Below are 24360 nucleotides of genomic sequence, written 5' to 3'. Positions count from 1 at the left end.
CCAGGGCTCTTCGTTTGAATTTGAAATTATAAGCAGACACATGAGGCAGATGTTTGCCATCTTCAAAGGGAGGAACACTAAGAAGGAAGGCGTTTGGAGAATAAGGAAGCAGAAGCCATTGTCCTAACTTACTCTGAAGTTTCTCATTCAAATCCCCAATAGGCAACTGGCCTTCTCTAATCAGAAAAAGTGATGGGCCTCTGCTGCCTGTGATGGTTAATGGCTATTGCCAGCTTGGCTCGACTTAGAATCATCTAGGAGGCATACCTCTGGGCGTGGCTGTGAGAGCATTACGAGAGATGCTTAACTGAGGACCAGACCTATCATGATTGTAGGGAGAGTCATCCGTGGGCTAGGCTTCCTGACAAAAACAGAGGAGAAAGTGAGCTGAGCGCCAGCATTCACTTCTTCCTGCTTCTTGACTGAGGAGGCCACGTGACCAGATGCCTCATGGCCACCGGTGGCTTCTCTACCATGACAGACTGTATCTTCAAACTTCATACCAAAGTCAACCCTTTCACCTTGAGGCATTTTTGTCATAGCAATGAGGAAAGAAAAAGGTAACTAAGTGCACTGTCCTTGTGGGTGGGCGACAGAGAAGACCTTCTGCCACTGTGACCTTGTGTTGAAACCTTGGCAAGAGAAAAGATATTCTAAAGAGATATTGTGCCCTTCCTTTTGCTAACGCACTAGAGAAACAGTGGGGACCGAACCTGCCTTATCAGGCTTGGCAGCAAGTACCCTTTACCCACGGAGTCACTTTGCTGGCCTAGGACATGTACTCAATAGGTTAATAAACAAGACCAAGACATGGTATTAGAAATGATGCCACTGAAGTGGGGGATGGGAGGGGGAGAGGGGACCGAAGAGCCTTTGAAGGTCTTGCAATGGGCCACTCTCCTCTCAACAGGCCGACTATTGTGGCTGCTAAATGGACTCATCAAAGGTTCAACCTGACAAAGTCTTTATTTTTTTAAATTATAATTTATTCAGATTACATCTTGTTATCCCCTCACTTGTATCTTCCCTATTCTCCCTCCCTTATTCCTTTCCCCTAGACCTCTGACAGAAGGGGATCTCCTCCCAGACCATATGACCACAGCCTATCAGGTCTCATCCGGATAGCCTGCTTCCCCTTCCTCTGTATGCCACTGGGCCTCCCTACCAAGGAGAAGTGATCAAATTGGAGGAACCAGAATTCATGTCAGAGGCAGTTCCCACTCTCCCCTCAGCCATGGAGAATGAGCTGTCTATTGGCTAGATCTCAACAGGGGGTTTAGGTTTACTGCATGCATTGTCCTTGGTTGGTACAGGAGTTTGTGCACTCCCACCCCCACCCCCATCCAGATAAGTCTTTATTATTTTAAAGAATGAGCCTTGGGTCTTTTGGTTCCAATAAAGGCTCTACATTGAAACAGGGTAGGAAAACTTGCATACTGCCCCAGGAACAGTATACTGCACCATGTGCCTGCCTGCAGCACACGTCTGCTTCAGACAACAGATTCCCGTTACCCTCCTGCATTCGTTCCTAAGAGGTGAGCCGTAAAGCTGTTTTCAGGAAGAGCACACAACGCTTCGGACCACAGGCCTAGAATGACGTCTCTGAAGGCAACATGACCACTGATGGGTGGAGATATGTGTCAAAGGTCATGCCGCCGCATCCTGTGCACAGGTTTGTTCTCCAGCACCACACAAGAGATGTCTTCTCTTTTTGCGTCAGCACTGCCTCACTTGCCATTTCTTGGTGGTCCAGCGCAATTGATTTTGCTTTGAGAAAAATTGTTGTTCTCCCTTCTGAAGCTCAGATGAGAGCATCCTGACTGTCAGTTGCCTTTCCTGACCATCAGAGGAGGGCTGTAGAGTTCCCTAAACCCATCCGATAAGATATGGCTTTTTATCTCTTGCTTGGCTAAGTGATGATTGAGCTAGGATATCCAGTTCAGCTTAGTGTGGGGACTCCAGACTTGTTCCAGAAAAGAGGTGGGGGTTATTTCCTACTCTCTTTGTTCTTGGTAATTTTTGTCTCAAGAAAAAAAAAAGTGTGTGTGTCTGTGTGTGTCTGTGTGTGTGTGTGTGTGTGTGTGTGTGTGTGTGTGTGTGTATGCACACGCTGTGGATTAGGATTGAGCTGAGTGTGGTGCCTTTGGGCCATAGAAGACATAGATGACTCCCATGTAGGGGGTCCGACAAAGGCATAGATCTGAGAAGCTATGTCATGCCAGACTTTTGAGAAAGATGACAGAAAGCCAAGCAACGGGAACATCACAGTAGCAAGAAGAGCAGGGTGCACTCCCTGATTGGCTAGCACAAGAAATATGGGGCACTGTGGCCCAAGATCCTTTTGGAATAAGAGTCAGAATACTAGAAAGTACAGTCTATAGTCCCAGAGAAACAACCAGCAGGACTGCCTTAGAATTAGGATGTACTTCCATTCTTAACATTAAGCAACATGTCGCCTATCAGCTCATGGCCCAGATGTAGGATTTCCAGTGATCACCTTTTTTTTTTTTTTTCATGACTAGAGAACAACTGCCACAGGGAGATAACAAGTCCCAATGCAAAGGGCTGCTAGTTTGCCACTCCATGGTCTCCTTCTATCCTTGTGGGTCATCATCTTCTGTCCTGGACCAAATCCTGAAAATTTAAGTCTCCCAACCTCAGCTGAAGCATTGGATGTGATATGCTGCTCTCCAGTCAGCTAAGGTCTAATGACACAATGAGTATAAAGTACCAAGAATCAGTAAACTGCTTACTACAAAAATGAAAAAAAAAATGGCATTGGAGAGATGGCTTAGTGGTTAAGAGCACTGGCTAGTCTTGCAGAGGACCCGGGTTTGGTTTTCAGCTCCCACATGGCTCGCAACCATCTGGAACTCTAGTTCCGTGGTATCTGGCGCCCCCTTCTGGTGACTTATGGGCACTAGGCATCCGAGACATACACAGACAAACATGCTGGGAAAAACAACCACGCACATCAATAAAATAAAGTAAACTCACAGAAACTAAGGAATCAATTAGGGGCAGGTTGAAGTGTGGTGAACATGGGTAATAAAAATGTTGAATCTTGATAGAAATTCTGAAGAAAGTGAAACAGATCCTGGGTTTGAGCCTGATTCTGAACGAAGAGTGACGGCTAGAGACAAGGGCATCGCTTGTGGCTCGGCAGACAGAAATTCACTCTGATGCCTCTTAGTGTGAGAAGTGAACAGAGGGCCGGCTGCAGAAAGAGTCAAGCTCTCAGGGACTTGCGTGTGCACCTCGGATATACAAGTATCCTTAGTAGAGCAGCTCTTAGAGCCATCGTAGGACCATTAGCCTGAGGTTGAGCACACCAGTGCACCCGCAATGTGGGGATGTTTGGGGAGAAGACTGTGGGAGACCCAGCTGTAGAACTGTAATTATTAGGACGCGAACTGATTTACTGGCCTCACAAGTGTTTCTCTTCCTTCTTCCTTCTTAGGATGAGGGATGACCTCTTAAAAGGAAAAAAAATTGAGCGTTTTCTCAGCTTGCAAAAGGTGAACCAGGACAGGATTAGTGAAGGGCACGTTCATCAGTGGGAGGCGGAGCCAAGGGCAGTCACGCCGCTGCGCAGCACTGCCGCCGCAGCGCTCGCTCTGGTCCTAATGATTTATTCAGCATCTGAAACATCCAGCTCTCTTCAAATATTTATAACACTTCCTGGTTGCTTTGAGGCTTTTAATAGGCCTGAATAAATCTGTAAGTATTGAAAAATTGTCAGCAAATGGGCCACAGTGTGAATAACCACAACGCACACTGCACTGCCATAGACGTTTGCTTTATTTTGGCCAGAGAAAGATGCTGCAATCATCTCTTCCTGGCATCACCGCTTTAGATGAGTTTGCCTCCGCGTTTCATTAATCAGGGGCTCTTTAATTACGTGATAAAAATTCATTGACAGGATGATACTCTGTCCACTCAGCAAACACTAGAGAGTGCTGATATTTCTCCTTCTGCTTGTGCCATCACACTTAGCCCAAGGCCTCACGTGGGGTGGTGCTCCCACCATTCAAGGTGGGTCTTTCCCCCTCCACAGTTAAACCGCTCTGGAAACACCCTCACGGATGTATGTTTCCAAGGTGACTTTACGTCTAGTCAGGCTGATAATGAAGATAGCCCATTGGCTTTGTGTACCCCTCTCTGTCTGTAACTCATGCGCTTGGCCGGCCATGACTCATGACTGACCATGTGAAATCTTCCTCATGTTGGAATGGAGGATGCCTCACCACGGCTTCTGCTCTTTCTTTTGCCTCTCTATAACTCTCTCACCTGGCTAAGGCTCAGCTCACCTTGGGGGAAAGATGCTTTCCTTCACCTTGACTTTAAGGCATTGACCCGTGTCTCTTTTCCCACCACTGGACAACCTGTTGAAAGCTTCCTTGTCCTTACTGCTGATCTATTTGACTCTTGTTCTCTCTAGTGAGTATCAGCCCAGCTCTATCACTCACAAAGGCACCTTGGCTTAGGTCGCTAAAGCCTCTCTCACTTAGAAATGACTGTATTAGGATTCTCCAGAGGAACAGAACTTATAAGCTACATATATTGTGTATATGTATATATGTCTGCATGTATATGTGTGTACTTTGTATATATGGGATTTATTACAATGGCTTACAGGCTGGGGTCCAGCTAACAATGGCTGTCTACCAACAGAAGGTCCAGGAATCAAGCAGTTGTTCAGTCCATGAGGCTGGCTGTCTCAGCTGGTCTCCAGCACACACCAGAATCCCTAAGAAGTAGTCAGCCTTAATGGCAATAAAGGAATGGACTTGCCAGTGACAGGGAGAGAAGGCAAGGAGGCAAAGAAAGCAAGATTTTTTTTCGCCTCCATGTCCTTTACCTGGGATGCCAGCAGAAAGTGTGGCCCAGATTAAAGGCAGATCTTCCCACCTCCAAAGATCTGGATTAAAAATGGGTCTTCTTACCTCAGATGGCTCCATTAAGAAAAACCCCTGACAAATGGACCCAGCAGCTTGGGTTTTAGTTAATTCCAAGTGTAGTCACGTTGACAGCCAAGAGTGGCCCTCACAACAAGAGAGCATCTTTGTGTCCTTGTCTCCTTTGACTTCTCAGCGGCCTTTGGAATAAGAACCTATCTTCTTTATAGGCATTCTCTTTGACATTTTTCTTCTTCTAAAAGCATTGTAATTTTCCTTTCAAGCTCATGGCTGCCCTTTGTGTGTGTTTTCTTCTTGCCTTAAGGCCAGCCTTCCTTTTTTTCCCATCCTGACCTTGCCGGAAAAGGCTGATCTGCTGGGCAGCATTAGTGGGTTCCCTCAACACTGCCATTCCAATCTCTACAGCTATGTGGACTCAGCTTCCTCCATCCTGGCTGAAGATCAGAAATGGCTGTGTACCTCTGATGAGGTCCTCATCTTGTGTCTAGTACTGCACTCTGTAAGCCACGGTCGTATTCATTTCTAATTGGTAATATGTATATACTATTTTAATCACTCAAAATGACCTGACCAATGCCTCACCCTGACCCTCCAAGAGTCTCTGGATTCTTCTACTGGACAGTAAGAGCTATCATGCAGTGTCTACCACAGCTGGTTGCTATGCTGTGCTTGCTATGAACCGTTTCTCTTCTATGTTTCTCACTACAGCTCTGGAACAAACTCTCATTGGCTCTATTGTATAGAGAAAAGAGAAGAGAGCCCAGGCTTAAAACATTGCATAGTGTTTGACCATGTCCCCTGGAGGGGGAGACCTGGTGGCACTCAGAGGAAGGACAGCAGGTTACCAAGAAGAGGCTTGATACCCTATGAGCATATACAGGGGGAGGTAATCCCCCTCAGGAACAGTCAGTCATAGGGGAGGGGAATAAGGGGAAAATGGGAGGGAGAGAAGAATGGGAGGATACAAGGGATGGGATAACCATTGAGATGTAACAAGAATAAATTAATAAAAAAAAAGAAAACATTGCGTAGTGTTCTCAGTTATAGAGATAACCAGTAGTTGAGCCATGATGCAACCTGGGAAACCTTGATGCAGGATCCAAGCTCTTAATGGTTAGACTTTGTTTGTGATCTAAATATTTGTTTTTCCCATTCTTTCTGTTGTTGTTGTTGTTCCAGGCATTATCAAATCTCCTTTGGGGGGTTATCTTTATTTGGGGGTAGCCCTTACCTGTTTCTATACACGAGATAAAACGTTAAAAATCTAGGGTTATGCAAAAACTGATAAAATTTGATTAAGGCTCATACCATATGTAATAGTATTTTATAAATTCAGATAATATATTTCAGTTACATACATTGTTATCATTCAGAGAAGATAGATGGGAGATACAGGGGAATCTGCCCCTTTCACTTCTTGAGTGTCTATAAGTCTTTCAAAATAAAGAAGTTAAAATAGTGCATTCAGTTTTTATGGCGTCTCCACTGGGGTCTCTCTGCTTTTCATGTGGAACCCTTTCACTCATGGGAGTTAGGGGGATTTTGCTTCGCTTCTGCCCCTCATCTGCCTGTGGCTTTCCAAGTCTCCAGGACCCAGAACAATGCTATCTGTATTCAGAGCCTTGGCTCCAGGCCAGATAGGGTTGAAATCACAGACGGTAAAGTAGCTTCAACCTTCACTGTATCCTCATTTTAACATTTCAGGCATCATATAGCCAAGGACCTGGGAACAAAAGAAAACTCACCAATATGAGGTAGCAGGTTTTGTTTGATTTATTTTTAGCACGAGAAACAGTACTCTCTAGGCTGCGTGAGCCCAGAAGTCATGGGTTTACACTGGGCTGTTGGTAAAGGAACCCAGGCAGCCATGTTCGGGTCACAGCGAGTGTCTCAGCTCAGGGATGTTGCATCCTTCAGGGACTTTTGCTCATACTGGAACCGTCACTGTGAAGATCCTCTGAAAGCCAGATGAGGCAGGGTTCCTTCTCACTGAAATAAATCACTAGTTGAGAACCTTGTCAAAACTAGGATGAGCCCCGAGGGGAGAGGGGGAATTCTAAGGAGGTTTTGTGGCATCCAATTAAGGTAGAAGGTAATGATCTCTTTAACATGATGTTGTAGGGGCTTTTCCTGGGGAGACATGCCCCTAAATAAGGAGCCAGCAAGTGATCAGTTATTAAAGCAGCTGTAGAGAGATAGAAGGCGTAAAGAAAGGGGCTTGGTTTGACCGAGGTGGGATCATGTTTATTTGTGGCGAAGGGGCACCTTTGCCAACCATGTACATGGATGGTCAAAATGTCTACAGAAGAGGATGGGATGTGACCCCTTTATAGGGGTGGAAATGACTTCTGTAGTCTGCAAGGGAAGGCAGGAAGTATAATCTCTCAGGAGGAACTATCCAAAGGGAGTAAGTAACAATTATAACACAGCTCAAAGGGGTTTACATGCAGGAACATGGGTGACTCAAAGGCAGCTGCCTTTCTGAACTGCGTGGATAATGGCCACAAAAGCTGTACCCCTGGAGGTCTGTGCACAGTGTGACAGGTCCAGGAGAGTCTCTCTACATCCCTTACCTTGCTGGAGAGGCTCCACCCACCAACAGATGTTTACTGCCTAAGTCCTTAATCAGGGAAGAGGCCTGTGTTTCTTGTGAGTCTCAGGAACTTCTTGAAACTTGCCAGTTGCTTGAATGTTTCTGCTTAGAACTTCCTGGTCCTCAAGGAAGCTTCCTCCAGGAAACCACGCTTCAGCTAGAATTGCTATACATTGAAGGACAGGAATAGAAGGCAAAGACCTTCGCACTGATTGCTGAGACTTAGTGTTGATGCAGTTGTCAGGAGTAGATAATCTGAAATCAGGAAATGCCTGTGGTTTTCTCAAGACATGGGTGAGAGGTCTGTTGTCTGTACTGGTGTGTCCTTAGAACACAATTCTAGCACCAGATCTTCACAGCCTGTATTGCTGTGAGTTCATTGGAGGTAAAGAGTAAACAGCAGGGGGCGCCGAGCCTTCTCTAAGCACTTTGCATCCATTTCCTAAGCAGCAAGGGAGCCTAGGGACAGAGGTCTAAGCATCCCCAAGTTTCAGAGGAGACTGAATCCGAGGGAGGAAGGATGACTTAACCGCAGTCACGCAGCAGAGCTGAGCCCAGGTAGTGAGGCTTCAGAGGCGAGCGCTAAGCTCCTTCACTGCTCAAACCCTCTATCACGCTAAAAATGCTGGGTTACGCCTCATCTCTGCAGATGACTTGCTAGATGACTACAAATCTTCATTTTTGGGCATCCTGTGTCCACAGTACCACAAAACATCTGCAGTGGTTGGCTGCATGAGAAACTGGTATGCTATAATGTGACGTGCTGATTCATCTTTGAAGGAAGGCTCCCCCTATTTCACTACCTGTGTAAGCACTGCGGCAAGGGTATGAGGGAGAGGTGAGCCCCAAGAAGACGCTGTGTGGTGCTGAGCATGGAACACGCAGAGACCCCTGCAAGAGGAAGCACGGCCAGCAAGAAGGCAGTCAAAGGAGGAGTCAAATGACTTTGAAATCTCAAGGTCAATGGTATTTCTCTGCCCAAATCATGGGTAATTTGGAACTTATTGTAATTGTTAAGTTTTTAATATATTCTTTGGAAAAAACTGAACTACATTCTTTCTGTGTTCTGCCATCCCCAGTTCACTCCATAGAATCAGGTGATCATTTGTCTGATTTGGAATGCTAAATCCTACCTTGTATACTTTTCAAATGTTTCAAAAGATTCAAGTATTTTGGAAATTATACTGACCCTGAGGTACACCACATTATCAAAAAAGAAAAAAAAAAGAAAAAAGAAAAAAGAAAGAAAAGAAAAAAGAGTGAGCTATCCAATGAGGAGATTGAGAATTAAAGAGCAATTTCAACCAGTTCTTTTCCTGAAAAGTTAATAATGCTGAAACTCCCTCTAAAGAATAGCGAGAATAACTTTTATACTCCGTGTTCCCACCGCTTTGAGAGCCCCCTGGAATTACTCAGGAGGAGAAGGCAGCCTTGTTCTTTCTTTAGCTCTTAAAATAGGTCAGGGCGCGTGATTATCTCCGCGTCCCCATTTCTCTTAGTCTGTTCTGCCGTTTCCCAGTGTGCGCGTCTCTCTTGGGGAACCATGGGGGGGGGGGAAACAAAATGTCTACTGAGCAGTTTCTCCTGAGAAATAATATCACAAATATAAAAATGTATCCTGCCATGAACTCGTCGGCAGGGGAGACAGGCTAGAGAGGCAATATTCCATCAGACTTTCCCTGAATCCCTCAATAAACTTTAAGGCTAATAGTTGTCTCAGGAGGGAAGCCAGAAGTGGCCATGGTGGGAAGTGAATGAATGATGGGAAGGCAGTGCAGCGAAACCCCGCAGCCCGCACCCCTGCGTCTCATCACACACTGCTATTCACCTCTGCAGATGGCTTCTGTCCCCAGGTGGACTATTCAGCTATGATGGCAGGGCTATGACATATAGGTGTCTGATGGGGACAGGTAAGATGTTCAGTAACTAAAAGACAAGATGGGGAAACCATTGAGATTGTTGATGTGTGGATTCTGCTGGGCAGCTTTCATTTGATGTATTCTCCTGATAGTGGCAAGCCAGGGTGTGTGTGTGTGTGTGTGTGTGTGTGTGTACACGTGCATGTATGCTACAGGGCTTCTGTGAAGATCAGAAGACAGTTTACAGACGCCATTCTCTCCTTTCACTATGTGGGCCCCAGAGATGGCGCTCCAGTTGTCAGGTTTGGTGGCAAGTGCCCACTGATATCCCTGTTCGATGTTTTTCGAGACAGTGTCTGTCAGTGGCTTGGTGACTGGTCAGCCAGCCCCAAGGATCCCTTTCTGCACCTCCAGAGCTCTGCTGGTCACAAGTGTGCACCACAACACTGTGGTTGGATTCGGGGACCTAACTCAGGTCTTTACACTAGCAAGGTAAACACTTTGCACAATGAGCCATTCCCTGCCCAAGGTGTTTGACATTGGGTATTTGATAGTGGCCAAGCCTGTTTAAAATGCATTGAACTCCATCTTGTCTTCCGTCTTATTCTCGTTTGTGTCGTGGCTGGCTTGGTAGATTGAAACTACTTAGATCTTCATGGGGACTAACTAAGCAGAGATTAGTGTCTTTAAACATGACTGGTTCATATAGGACACTTTTGTAAAAGTAACTTTTTAAAAATTTACTTTATATCCAGATGATAGGTATTTCCCTCCTCTCCTCCTGGTCCCACACTCCCTCTCTACTCCCCACCCCTTCTACTCCTCAGAAAAGGGGAGCGCCCCCAACTCATCCCAGCACATCAAGTCATACCAGGATTGATTTGCATCCTTTTGTCTCCTGGGTCCTGGGAGTAAAGGCACGTACTGCCACACCTGGACCTAAGCTTTTCTTTACCTGGAACTTGCTCTATACCAGGCTGGCCTTGAACTCAGAGATCTGCTTGCCTCTGTCTCCTGGGATTAAAGGTGTGCCTGTATTCCAGCCAGATTAGCCATGTTGCTGGATTAAAATTCCTCTGCATACTTTATTTACATCTTACTAATCACATTTGTTTGTCTCAACATCAGACCACATCGCAGTCATGCTAAGTGATACGAATACACATCCTTTAAAGTTATATGCAGTGCTTAATTTTTTAAAAAAATCTAAACATTTATATAATCTTAGAGACAAAAGATTATAAAGGGCTGGAGAAATAGCTTAGTGTATAAGGTGCTTGTCTTAGCCAGTGTCCTATGGCTGTGAAGAACACCATGACTGCAACAACTCTTACAAGAAGAACGCATTCAATGGAGGCTGGCCTCCAGTTGCAGTTCAGTCCATTTTCATCATGGTGGGAAGCATGGCAGCATGTGGGCAGGAGTGGTACTGGAGCAGTAGCTGAGAGTTCTACAACCAGACTCGTAGGAACAAGAGAGAGAACAACACTGGGCCTGGCTTGAGCTTTTGGAACCCCAAAGCCCAACCCCCTCCCCGGTGACACACTTCCTCCAATAAGGCCACGCCTACTCTAACAAGGTCACACTTCCTAATCCCTCTCAAGTAGTGTCATTCCCTAATGACCATATATTCAAATATATGCGTCTATAGGGGCCAATCTTATTCAAATCACTAGGAGATTCCAGGTGGCCTGAGCTCAGCCATCGTAACAGTAATATTGTTAGCTAAGCAACGTTATATTCCAGGCAGCCTGGGCTTAGCCATCATAATAATAGCGTTGTTAGCTGAGCAAAGCAAGTTGAGAATTACAGGCTGATAACAGGCAAACAGAGCAACAATAAACAGGGAAGAACAAGTTAAAAATTCTCCACTAGCCCCCATCTCAACCCTGCCCTCAGAATTTACTGTCCCTATTTCACTCTACTTAGAATTTACTACCTCAGACCCCCATTCACCTAAAAGGTCACCTATTGTTAGGCTATCACTTGTTAACTAACCACTGTAGCTAACTAAGCTCTGCTTCTGTATATGCTGTGTTAATCCCCGACTCTTGCAGAACGGGGTCTTCCATCTCCTTGGAGCTTGGTGGACCCCGGCGCATCAGCGCAATAAAATTCCTTTGTTTTTGTATCGACTCTGGACTCTGTCAATTGGGCTTCCAGGAATGGACTCTGATGGTCCGAGTCTAGCATCACCACAGTACTTGTTGCACAGTCCTGGGGATAGAATTTCAGTCCCTAAGACCAAGGTCAAATCAGGTGAATACGTCAGTCTGCCCTTCATTCCAGCACACCGGAGGCAGAGATAAGGGCTCCCCTGCAACAACATGGCTGGCTAGACTTCAAAAACTCTGGGTTCTGAAAGACTCCCTGCCTCAGTGCACAAGGTGGAGTGCAATCCAGGAAGACAGCCAATGTCAGCCCGTGACTTCCCCAGGCATGTGCACACACACACCTTCATTTGCATCCCTACACATGCAAACACAGACATACACACACCACAAATACGTGCATAGCACACACACACACACATACACATGCAAGACAAAGTTAGTGTAAAATGGTTCTGGAAAGATGGCTCAGCAGTTAAGGGAACTTGCTGCTTTTGCAGAGGACTCAGCCCCTTCCTGGAAACCTGTAACTCTAGGTCTAAGGGGATCCACACCCTCTCCTGGCCTCTCTGGACACCAGACACATACAGTGTGCACACTAGAAGTTATCAAAGCACTCATACACATTAAAAAAGAATATAAAAAATATGGGCCAGGAATTACAGATTTCTTTATGTTTGGGTTTCCTCAAACCTTGACACTTTTAAATTTTTATTTATTTATTTATTTATTTATTTATTTATTTATTTATTTGGATTTATTTGAGATAGGGTTTTTCTGTGTAGCCTCGGCTGTCCTGGACTGGCTTTGTAGACCAGGCTGACCTCAAACTCATAGAGATCAGCCTGCCTTTGCCTCCCCAGTGCTGAAATTACAGGAATGCAACACCATCCACAGCCTATTTTTATCCTCTTTCCTGTGGAATCCTAGGATCCTCCTCTGGGAAAGCCCCTCCCCTTTTCACCTGTCCCACCTCTCCCAGCACTGTGATTAAGAATGCTGCCAAACATAAGGGCATTTCTCAGCATGAGGAGTTACACAGTGTTGTGCTGTCCTTCCTGCAGGAAGCAAAGTTAGATTTAGAAAGACTAGGCTGAACCAGGAAGTCTCAGGAGCAGCTCTACAGAGAAACAAGAGTTAGGGCAGAGGAGGACAGGTTCCTGGTTCCCTGTGTTTCCTGGGGCGTTGCCTTATTTTGAAGACCCCCTTCAGAACATGCAGGCGCAGATGGGCTCTTAGCTTGCAGAGTGAGAGGAGGCAGCGGGGGTTAGGCAATGAAAGCAGTGGAATATAAATTTGACAAGGACACGTAGAATCAATACCGATATAAGAAAGTAAATAGAACTTTGATTTATGCAATTATTACTTTTTAGAATCTATTTGCAGCCTAATTGTCTGTGACGTTAAGGCTGGAATACAAAGTATTCATGTTCTATTGTTTTCACACAATCTCCCATCCCTCCTCTGCCCCTGCTGTGTGTGTGTGTGTGTAATAAACTTTCTCATTTTGTGTAAAACTTCTCCTGTCACCATGTGGGGCCCTGTAATCCAACTCAGATAGCAGGGTTTAACAGCAAGTGCCTTAACCCATTGAGCCATCATCCTACTATTGATTGTCCTAATTTGAGCTACATGTCTGGCTCACCCCCACTGGGAACCAACATGTGATAGTGGACAGCCATTCGAGTCCCTTGTCTGACTGATCAGCTTATTGGCTGATTTCATGCAGAGTGGACTTGAGTGCTTATGCTCTGTGTTATTGGCTAAATTGTGAAATGTACTTGTGCACTTGATAAAGTGCCAATGATATAGGTGAGTTGAAGAAATGGTTTTTCTTCCTCCTCCTCACTCCATCTCTCCTTCTTCCATTATTTCAATTCTCCCTCCCTGGTTCATAACCTCTCCTTTGGTGTCTTCTCTTTGTTTCTGTGTCCCTCAAATGTCCCCACTGGCTTCCCATCCCTTCCCATCGGCACTCTGCTATTGGTGTTTGGGAGGTTGCCTGCAGCTTTCCTTCAAGCGAACCACAGTGCAGCTGCTGTGGATGACAGACACACAGTGACCCATGCTGCAGACTTCCTCTTTGTCTCTGTTCTCTGATGAGTCTTGAAACTTTTACAGGAAATGAAACCAGGAAAGCAAACTGAACATAAAGAGTGTTTCCGACAAAAGAACTCGCCTCCAAAGAACATAGAGTTTGAGATGGTCCTAGCAACCTAATTAGTTTGCAAGGAAAGGAGAAAGAATATGGAGAAATAGAATCTGAATTTCTTCCTTCAATTCACTGTTACTTTTTGATGCAAATTCTACTCTATATAGAGACTGAAAGCCAGTGACATCATCATCTATTGCACAGTGCCAGTGTGTCCACTCAGAAGTCATGGCCTGCCAGGACAGTGACGGTTTCTTTCCTCAATAACCAACAAGCTGAGCAAAATTTCCCATCATTCTTGTTAAGGAAAGAAATTTTCAGGAAGAGCTTTTGGAATGAGAATGAAATCTGAGCTATATTTAGAGTTTCTTTCTTAGCTAACAGGTTGGAGTCTCCATTTCCTGCCCTTCCCTCTGCTTTAATGGTCTCACTTGATGAAATAAATTCAACATGAGTCTAAGGAACACGTTGGCTCCTTCCACTTTGTTCTTAAAAAATACAAAACTCGGACCTAATCTTTTGAAAGAAGCCAGGTGACAGGGAAAATGCAAGGTGTCTTCTAAATGGGAAATGGGAAAGCCTGTTTGCATTCTGAGGTGTAGTGGATGTAAACATGCTTTTGTTTTGATCCCAAATATGGGATGGGGAATGGACTTGTGAGAGAACAGGTGATGTTTATCCACTTAGAAGTCAAACCACTTGTGCGGGGGCGGGGGGGGGGGATGAAACATCCTAGTACAGACTCTGAGAGGATATATATATATATATATATATATATATATATATATATATATATATATATATATATATATATATATATATATATATCCACAACAGGAGGCTGGGGCTTTTTGGGTCTTGGTATTGTTTGGTTGTTTATCTCTCCACTTTGAGACACTCACAGAGAGAACTTCTCTAGTGAAGGCTTGGAGGCTCCGGGTTCCAGCTCCAGCAGCAACTTTGGTGGATTTGCTGGTCTGCTGAAATCCTACCACCCAAGCCAGGGGAATCACTCCCAGGAACTGAGTTCAACAAGGTCTACTTCTCCTGCTCCCATTAACCTCTTTTCTCTCCTATCTAGAATAGGTGGGTTGGAAGGGAGGAATAAGCATTAAAGAACCCCAGATAAAGTAGGCTTGGAAAAGGCGAAGCCCACACTGAGGTGAGAGTCACTTCTTGTGGCTAGCTTTCGTTCCCTCCTTCTCTCCCTCCCTCCCTCCCTTCCCTCCCTCCTTCTTTCTTTCCTTCCCTCCCCCTTCCTTTCCTCTTTTCTTTTTTAATTTCAATCCACCCATTGTCCTATTGCCACACTAACACCCATGAGAAGAGTTCAGTCTAGCAATTAGAAAAGGAATGAGGCCCTGCTCATTTCACCCCTCCTCTCTTCCCCCTTCCATTTCCCTCTATCTTCCTCCTTCTGTCTACTTGCCCTCCCCCTTCCTCCCCTCCTTCCTCCCGTTCCCCCCCTTTCCCTTCACAAGTTCTCCCTACCCCTCACAATCTCATACTTTTCTGTCAATAGATTCCAACAGCATAGTTAGTTATGCGCATTTTCCTCTATCTCCAGAGTTTCCCTTTGACTCTGCTTTGGACTTTTTGCTGTTTGCAGACAGCTAAAATGTCCTTCTACAGCCCTGTGACCAGGAGCTCAGAGACTTACCCACCTGCAAGGTTTCACCCTCCTTGCAGGCTGGAGTGTTTGGTTTGTTTCCTGCTAACAGCCACCATGCCCGCCACCAGGGCACTATGAGAAGGCAGCAACTCCCTTATGGGGTTTGAAACAGACGCTAAAGTTTAATGTTCATTCCACCCACTGTTCATGCTTTGGAAGAAACTTTTAAAAACTGGCCTGGTGCCCTCGTAGGAGTTTGGATTTTAGAGTCAAAATTTCCTGGACACAAATCTAGTTTTTTGCTGGTTTTAGTCATAAATTCTTTTCTTAGTTTCTTTCTTTCTGTCTTTTTTGAGACAGGGTTTCTCTGTAAAGCCCTGATTATCTTGGAATTCACTCTGTAGACCAGGCTAGCCTCAAACTCAGAGATCCTTCTGCATCTGCCTCCCTATTACTGGAACTAAAGATGTGCGCCACCACTGCCTGGCCAGTCATGACGTTTTAATTGTTGAACCTCCTTTTATCGATCTGTAGATCTTTAGTTTTTCTCCTTAGTGAATAGGGAAGATACAATGGGACCATCTGGAACTCATAGGAAGAGTTAAACGAAACTTGGAGAATTGACTGAGGAGTACAGCTACACCTCCGTCCACACGTCCACCCCTCACACTAAATTAATCAATCTTAAAATAAATTTACTTATTATTTTTATGGGTTTGAGTATGAGCCTGGATGTGTTTTTTGCCTGGTGCCCAAAGATGCCAGAAGAGGGCATCGGATCCCCTGGAACTGACAGTACAGATAACTGAGCTCCACACTGGTGAGGGGAATCCAACTCAACCACCGAGCCACCTCTCCACGCCCCAAACAGTTCCTTTTTAGTTTGTATCCCACTACACAAAGTACATGACGTGTCTTGAAAGGTCTTACTAGATTGAGCACAGCCTTCGATGCCTGCAGGACCTGTGGGAATCCCCCTTGCAGAAGCTTAGAGAGGTCCCTGCCTGGTCCTGAGAGGCTTACCACTGAGTGCTGGCCTTCTGCCATCTTTCTTTTGGGAGGATTCCTGAGGCAACAGTGAAGCCTGTGGGGCAAAGACAACCTTGCTGCCAAGAAGGATTAAGGAATTTGTGAGTCACTTCTTGTCCCTTCGGACAGATGGCAGAGAAAAACAGCTAGGTCTGCAGGTTTGTTAGCTGTGGTTAAAAAGCATACCGTGGAGAATGGGGGAGTGGCTTGTGGCTGGTACTCTTCCGTGCCCCTTTAACATTTGTAGAGGTCTGAGGTGAGATTGCTTTGCTAACAGCTTTCTTCAGTTGCAATTTTGTTCTGGTTTGAATGAGAACGCCCCCTACAGGTTCAGAAATTTGAACACTTGGTCCTCAGCAGAAGCTGTTTGGGGCTGGCTCTGAGGGTTCTCAGCCCCTCCCTCCCTCCCTCCCTTCCGGTTATCTCTCTTGGCTTCCTGTTTGGGGTTAAAGACAACAGTCTCTTAGTTTCCTGTTGCCATGTTTCCTCCACCATATGGTCTCTGCCTCTTAAACAAACTACAGGCAGAAATAAACTCTTCTTTAAGTTGCCTTTGGTTGTGGTATTTTCTCACAGCAACAGAAAAGGATCCAAGAAAGAGCTTTGCTTTTCTTTCTTTAATGTTTAAGGACCATTTAATAGAATCTCACAGTATCCAGAACATAGGCATGTTCAGGACACATTTATATTTGAAGAATGAATGCATAATTGAATTTATTGATAACAAAGTGTATGCTATATCATTTTTTTTAGGGAGAGAGCATGTGGGTTATAGATGAATGAAATCTGTGCTCTTAATTAAGCTTATATTCTTGAAAAGTAATAAGATTATAAATAAAACAAAAAAAGCATGCAAAATAATTTAAGGGTGTTAAGAAAGGCTGGGGAGAGGAGGGTCTGTGGACGGATGGACGTGATGCTGACATTTTAGCACAGGGATGTCAGGGGAAGTAGGCTTCTTATGTTACTATGTGCATTACTTAAAGCAAGATTCACAGTGACGTCTGTGTACACACATATAAATACTCCAGCATCATAAATCAAAGTAGCGAGCGCTTTGTGAAGACATATTCCTCCCTCATAGCAGAAAACACATCTTCATCATGACAAACTTGAAAGCTCTGAATAATGTTATCTGGTTGGAAGCATCAAACATCAGGGAATTAATTATTAACACATGTTTCTGTGTTCTGTGTTCATAGATTAGGCACGTTTAAGCATATAACCAAATATAGATGTACAATTCAATGCATTGTGTGTTTAGTTTTAATGAATTCTCTTTTTCTTCATATCAGGAAAATACCTAGTTAATAATCACCTTTTTGCCATAATTTTGTTTTGAGAACCTTAAGATAAAAAGTAGACTGCAGCGTGATCCTTGTAATCAAATGTAATATTCTTTCAACAAAAATAAAATAATTATAACATTTTTTGAATAAATTACTTCATAGCATTTTCAAAGACATATTTTACTTTAGAATATTTAAGATCATTAAAATACAACATTACTCACAGATATTGACACCTTACACTGAAATTTATTTTAAAATCATTTTTAGTAGTCTTACTGAAAATATAACTGAATTGTTTAAAGTTGTTTTCTAAAAATGACACCACCCCAAACTTCTGGTTTCCATGATTCTGTCTGGTTTTTAAAAAAAACAAACAAACTATACATTCAGTTTGTGTTTCCTTTAGCCTTCTGCATGCACAGATTTTAGAAAACAAATTATTTTGTGTATGTATACATGTGAAACTGGTGGATTTGATTAAGATGATCTTCTCTAGTTTTATTCATTACTTTGCAAAAAAATATGAGTAAAACCACACCATCCATATGCTCACACTGCACATCCCACATTTTCTTCGCTTATTCAGCTGATAATGAAGTTTGGCATCTAGGTTTATTCTGTGGGTTGGCAATTGTGGGGAACTCCCTCAAAATTATGGTCATACAGACATCTAGCATTTCCCTTCAGGTACACATGTGGAGGAGTGGTGTATTTGGATCAAACAGTAGCCGGCCTTTTGGTTTTAGTTGTTTTTAAGCAAAAACTATATTTGTTTCTTTTTAAATAGAAAAACACCTACTTAAGTATCATGGTTCACTCATACATGAGTTTCCCCAGAACTACCCATTGGAACAGATAAAGAAATAAGGAAATGGGTTTTCAGCATTATTAGAAAATTATCTTTCATTAAGCAAGAAACTATGGCATTCATGCCCAGAGGAGGTAGTCAGCAGCCTGATTAGATGATCTTTTCTCTTCCTCAGCACATCAATTACACACTGGTATGTGGCCATCCACTGTAAAGTCCTCTGTGCCAGATACTGTGCCTTGTCTGCTCACTGTCAGGAGGCAGGAGCTGCAGCCTGTGCTTCTCTCCCATGCTGGGCATGGTTGGACTTCAAGACCCAGGAGAGCAACAATTAACAATGTGACATCAGGCCAGGCGTGGTGGTGCATGCATGCCTTTAATCCCAGCACTTGGGAGGCAGAGGCAGGTGGATCACTGTGAGTTCGAGGCCAGTGTGGTCTACAAAGTGAGTTCAGGACAGCCAAAGCTACACAGTGAAACTCTGTCTTGAATAACAAACAAACAAACAAACAAACAAAAACAAACAAACAAAATAACGTGACATCAGAAACTATATACGTGCCTTGTTGGTTTCCCCGTAGTTGGAACCTGAAGGGGTGGCCACTCCACTTGTTATGAAGTATAGTGATGCGGCAAAGTGGGGTGCCATGGGGGCCAAAGTGTGCCCCTGAGGAATTAGGGGCAACAGATCTGGTAATAAGAAGGTTTATTGGGGGAAGGGAGAGGAGTCAGGGTCTGATGGAAGGGAAGAGGCAGACGAGCAGACGTGTAGGCAGGCAGACAGATGGGGGGGTTGGGGGGGTCAGAGCCATGAGGGCAGAGAGAGGGAGAGAAAGGGAGGCAGAGACCCAGACTCGGGGGCAGGCAAACTGAATCATGTTATGCTAACATCATTGACACTGTAACCTAGAGGCTGTTGGGGTAGCAAAGGAGCTAGGTACAATGGTGCATGTCTGTAATCCCAGCACTCAGAGGCAGGAAGATACGACAGATTGAAGGCCTGTCTGGTCTACATAGTGAATTCCCGGCCAGCAAAGGCTCCAAACACACACACACACACACACACACACACACACACACACACACCAGCACGGATGTGCAGAGATGTGTAGGGGATGGGCATGCACACACAAAGCACCCACATGGTGGCTCACAACTGTCTGTAACTCCAGTTCCAAGGGATCCAATGTTCTCTTCTGGCTTCTACAGATACCAGGCACGCATGCTGTGCACAGATAAGCATGCAAGCATCAGAATCATCTACATAAAAATAAATGGGAGTTCAAAAAAAAGTCACGCATCTGGGACTGCATGGTCTTCCTTGATGCACAACATCTGTCTGAAAATGACCAGACTTCTCGCCGATATAGAGAAAAGCCAGCCTGCAGCTCAGCTGGACAAGTGTGTGTATATTCCTTTATACAAAGAGCTTTTGGGTGGTGTAAATGGACTCAGGATAGAACAGTGTAGGGAGAAAGATGGGCTCCCATGGGCTCCTAATGCCTTCTAGGGAGAAGGTAGAGGATTAAGTAAGACCTTTAGAATAGAGCTCACCACACTGTAACGTAACTGGATAAGAGGGAGACTTATGATAATTGAAATCTATTTGTCATCACCTGTAGGGCGGTATAAATGACTAAGACGTTGTAAACAGCAGCAGCCTAGCAATTGGTCAGTAATAAGCGTGCTACCAATCCCACTCGATAGGATGTGTGCTGCTGTGCCTAGGAAGCCTGCGCTAGAGGTAGCTGCCACCAAGGACTCAGAAGAGATGACCTTGGATGACCTTGAAATGTGCTTGCTCACTGGCCCAAGAGCTGGGTGCCTCGTGCCCTCACCTGTGAGAAGAGCCAGGGCTACCCTTGGCTACTCTCCTGCTTCTCTTTGCTGAAACCATTGCAAGACAAGCGTCATAGGAGATCAGAGGCCCTGGCTGAACTGCCGGAAGTTAAGAGAGCAAGGAGAAATCTCTAATCTTATCTCCAGGATGTTTTTAAGTTCAGACTTGAACATATCTTTTACTTGGGTGACAAAAATCAATGTGTTGAAATTGTTGAAAGAAATCGGGCATGTCAGCATTGGTTGTTTTCATTGTTTTGTTTTTTTGTTTGTTTGTTTCTTTTCTTTTTCTGCCCCCCCCCCCTTTTAGTTTTTATTTTGTTTTGATCCAGGGCTGGCCTGGTGCTTGCTACGTAGCCTGACACGGCCTCAAATTTGCAGCAACGGAATGAGCATCTATGGGTAATTGCCTGCAAACTGATACGCTGACTGGGTGTTTTTCAGCGTTCCATCTTCAGCCTCAGGAGAGAGAGAGGACTCCACTTCTCCAGGGCTGTGGAGGAAAGAACAAAGGACCCCCAGCCTTTCTTCCTGTCAGGATCCTTGGCACTTCTTTCCTTGCTCGCGGCCTCATCTGATTTCGCAAAATCACAACCATATTGTTTATGCATATTGCATGAGTCTTACCAGACTGTCTTCAAAGTTGTCACAGTGTGGTCTGCTGTCAGGAGCCTCTCTATGTAGTGTCATTTACGCTCCTTCGGGGTGAGTGACAGCGATTTTGTGCTTCAAAATATGTTCCCAGGGCTGTGTATTCATAGCACTGTATTATTATTATTATTTTTACATTTCATACTAAATAGTACTTTGATCATTCTCATTTCTGAAGAGCCCCCGCCCCTGAAATTATATTGAGTTAAAGAAAACATTAGTTTCTTTTTACATAATGAACTATGAAAAAGGCAGTACTGTTTGTACAGATAAATTATATATTAGTTAAGAAGACAAATGATAAGTATAATAAAAATAAATTCTTTTTATATCTCAGACACAAACAATTTCACTTTTGAAAGGGCTTGTTAATGTCATAGTTTCATCCTAACTATTCTTTTAATTTTTAAGAAATCTGTTGTTATAAAAATGTCTTTGCTAAAAATATAACTTAAAAGAATTATCTATACTTTTTTTCATTTTGGTGACTATCTATTCATTTCATTTTTTTCATTTTTCATTTCGGGGATTGAACCAAACACCTCTAGAATTGCCTTAAAACACATGATCAGGTACTCATGTGTGCTGTTGTAACCCAGCACATATGAAAGCTAGCCTTTTGTCTTAAAATTATATAAAATTTTCTATGACTAAAGCAACAACAAAAAAAATCTTGCTTTGCAAATAAGCCATCAATATCTTTACAATATCTTACAATAGTTATACAAACTTGAAACACTACATTGCATATTTAAGAAATAAATCAGCAGCGGCACTGAAGACTGACAGAATTCCATGAGAAATGACTGGTGACTGGATGAAATCTGCTAGTGGGCTGCTTCAGGTTTGATTTAAAAATAAAAATAAAAAGACGAGCTGGTTTTTACAGGATGACTCATCGTACTCAACTTGACACAGCAGAATGTTTCTATTCAGTGAGCTGTGACAGAGTGCCCTTAGTGCTAACACCGGGCTGCAGGCATGGCTTGGCAGTCAAGAGCATACATTGCTCTTCCAGAAGATCCAGGTTCTGTTCCTTGCATCTATGTGGGGCAGCTCATAACCAACTGTAACTCCAGCTCTGGGGCCCAGCGCCCTCTTCTGGCTTCTTTAGGCATTACACACATATCCACACATAATTTAAAATAATAATAAACCTTAACAATTAATAAATAAAATTGTACTTCCATCCTACATAAGATACTGATACTCAATTTAAATCAAAGTGGATTTTTTTTAGAGCTGAGGCTTGAACCCAGAGCCTTACACTTGCTAGGCAAGGGCTCTACCACTGAGTCAAATCCTCAACCCTGCGAAGTTTTAAAAGTACTTAATAAAACATCCCTCTTTTAAATGCTCCCTGGGAGTGAAATGGTATTTCATATTCTTTTATTTGACTTCTGTTTATCTGTTATTTGTTCATGTGCTTTGCAGATAAATAGCTCTCTAGATTTATTTCCTCGGATTTGTAAATACTGTGATTATAGGAACAAAATGATCAGCAGTCTAACAGAGAAAAAAAATATTTTTTATTAGGATATAAAAGGCTTCCACATAAACACACAAAAAAGACACCAATCTCACTGCACTCTCATTTCCTTGGCTGCTCAAAGAAAAGCATGTTTTATCATTGTCTTCTGTGAGATATAATGTTCTCTTATGAAACATAATATCAAGAAGAAGGGAAGAAACATCTCGCTAGAGCATGGCCATATTTTGTTTGTTTGGTTGGTTGGTTTTTAATGGCTTGCATTTAGCATTTTGAGTTTCCTGTGTTTGCAGATACTACAAAATGATTGCTAACTTGGGGGTGGAGAGATGGCTTGGTGGTTAAGAGCACTCGCTGCTTTTGCCGAGGACCTGATTTGGCTCCCTGCTGCCTTACAACCTGTACCTCCTGCTCCAAGGGATCTGACACCCACTTCTCAGCCTCTTTTGGCATCTGCACACGTGTGTGCAAGTCCCCACACCCACAAACCCTTAATTACAACTAAAAAGAAAGCCATAAAAAAAATTAGATAAATTTAATGTCACAAATTGAAAGCATGTTAGGTGCCAGGAACTGAACTGAAAGACGGGCTTTCTTAAATATTCTACCAGGGACTGCTGCTGACATTACAATGTCGCACTGGCAGTTGGAAGTTTGTAATTAGGTACAAGGTATGGAATCATTTCAGTGCTTTGTAATATGTATATTTGTAAGTCCCCAAGTAGTCTAAAATCTGGTGGTTTTTATATACAAATTAACATTGGCTTAGCTTTGGTTTCCGGGTGTGTGTGCTTTCCTTCCCTAGAGAGGCTCATGTTTGTAGTATCATAGTGGCCTCATTTTTTGGTTTGGAAGATGGGATAATCCGCAAAGGGAGGTCAGGCCTCACCTCACAGCTTGTTTTCTTGTTTGCTAATGCTGCCAGGTGGGAGTTGGACGAGCGGGCATGGCTGCACGAGTGCGGGCTATCCGACGTGCCAGGCTTTCTTGTGAACACAAAGTTTGAAGAGGAGCTGAGCAGCGGCCTGTGCTAGCAGGCTTGAGGCTGCTGCTGCTTTGACTGGCAAACAGTGGCCGCCTGCCAAGTGCTGCACGGCTCACACAGCTGTTTGCGGTGACTCATTTCCCGTCATCTCCCAGCTGACCCATTCAGCAGGCGGATCGCAGTGTTTTGGAGCCCAGTTGCTAGCCTCGTGCTGCGCCCGAGTCCCTCTTGGAATTATGGGAGCATTCTAAAAGGCTCTTGTCCTCAGAAGCACGCTTGTTTCTACCGCCAGAGACACGGGAAGCTGAGGAGAAGCTGTGAAATGGCGGTGATTTTATGGCCAGGCATTCAGGGCTTGCTGTCATTGTCTGCCACCCTTTCCTGCTTCCTATCAAGCTACGTCTGATGTTAGCATGGCATTCTAGCTATGTCGACAGCGCTCCAAGAACAGAAAGATCTTCACAGCGGCTACCGCACCTGTCTGACTAGTCTGAACTCATTTCCTTCCGTGTTCAAGAAGTTCCTACTATCTTCGGGGGAGGTCGGAGGAAAGCAATGGATCCCCTGGGGCTGGAGCTAACCGTGAGCTGTCCCACACAGGTGCTGGGAGTAGGAACTCTAGTCCTCTGAGGAACGTAACCACTGAGCCCCCTTTCACCCCCATCACTCTCTCTTTTCACAGAAACACAGATCACGGAGTTGGGCCGATAGCTCAGTTGGTGAAGTGCTTGCCGCGTAGTGTGTGGACCGCAGTTAGGTCCCTAGAGTCCATGTATAAAGATGAGCTTGGTGGCCCCCTGTGCCCCGGAAGCAGGGACAGAAGGACTTCCCAGGGGCTTTTTGGCTGGTCAGACTAACCTAAACAGTGAACCCACAGCTCCTGTGAGGGACTCTGTCTCAAAAAAATAAAGTGAAGAAGAATTGAAGAAGACACCTTATAGTGACCTCGGGCACCCCTCCCCCCCAAATGCACACATGAACACTTACACATAAATGCCACACAAGCACACACAAAAGAAAC

The sequence above is a fragment of the Acomys minous genome (genome assembly GCF_964271855.1).
Source record: "Acomys minous genome assembly, chromosome: 13".
Lineage (NCBI taxonomy): Eukaryota > Metazoa > Chordata > Mammalia > Rodentia > Muridae > Acomys > Acomys minous.
This window is presented reverse-complemented; position numbering follows the sequence as displayed.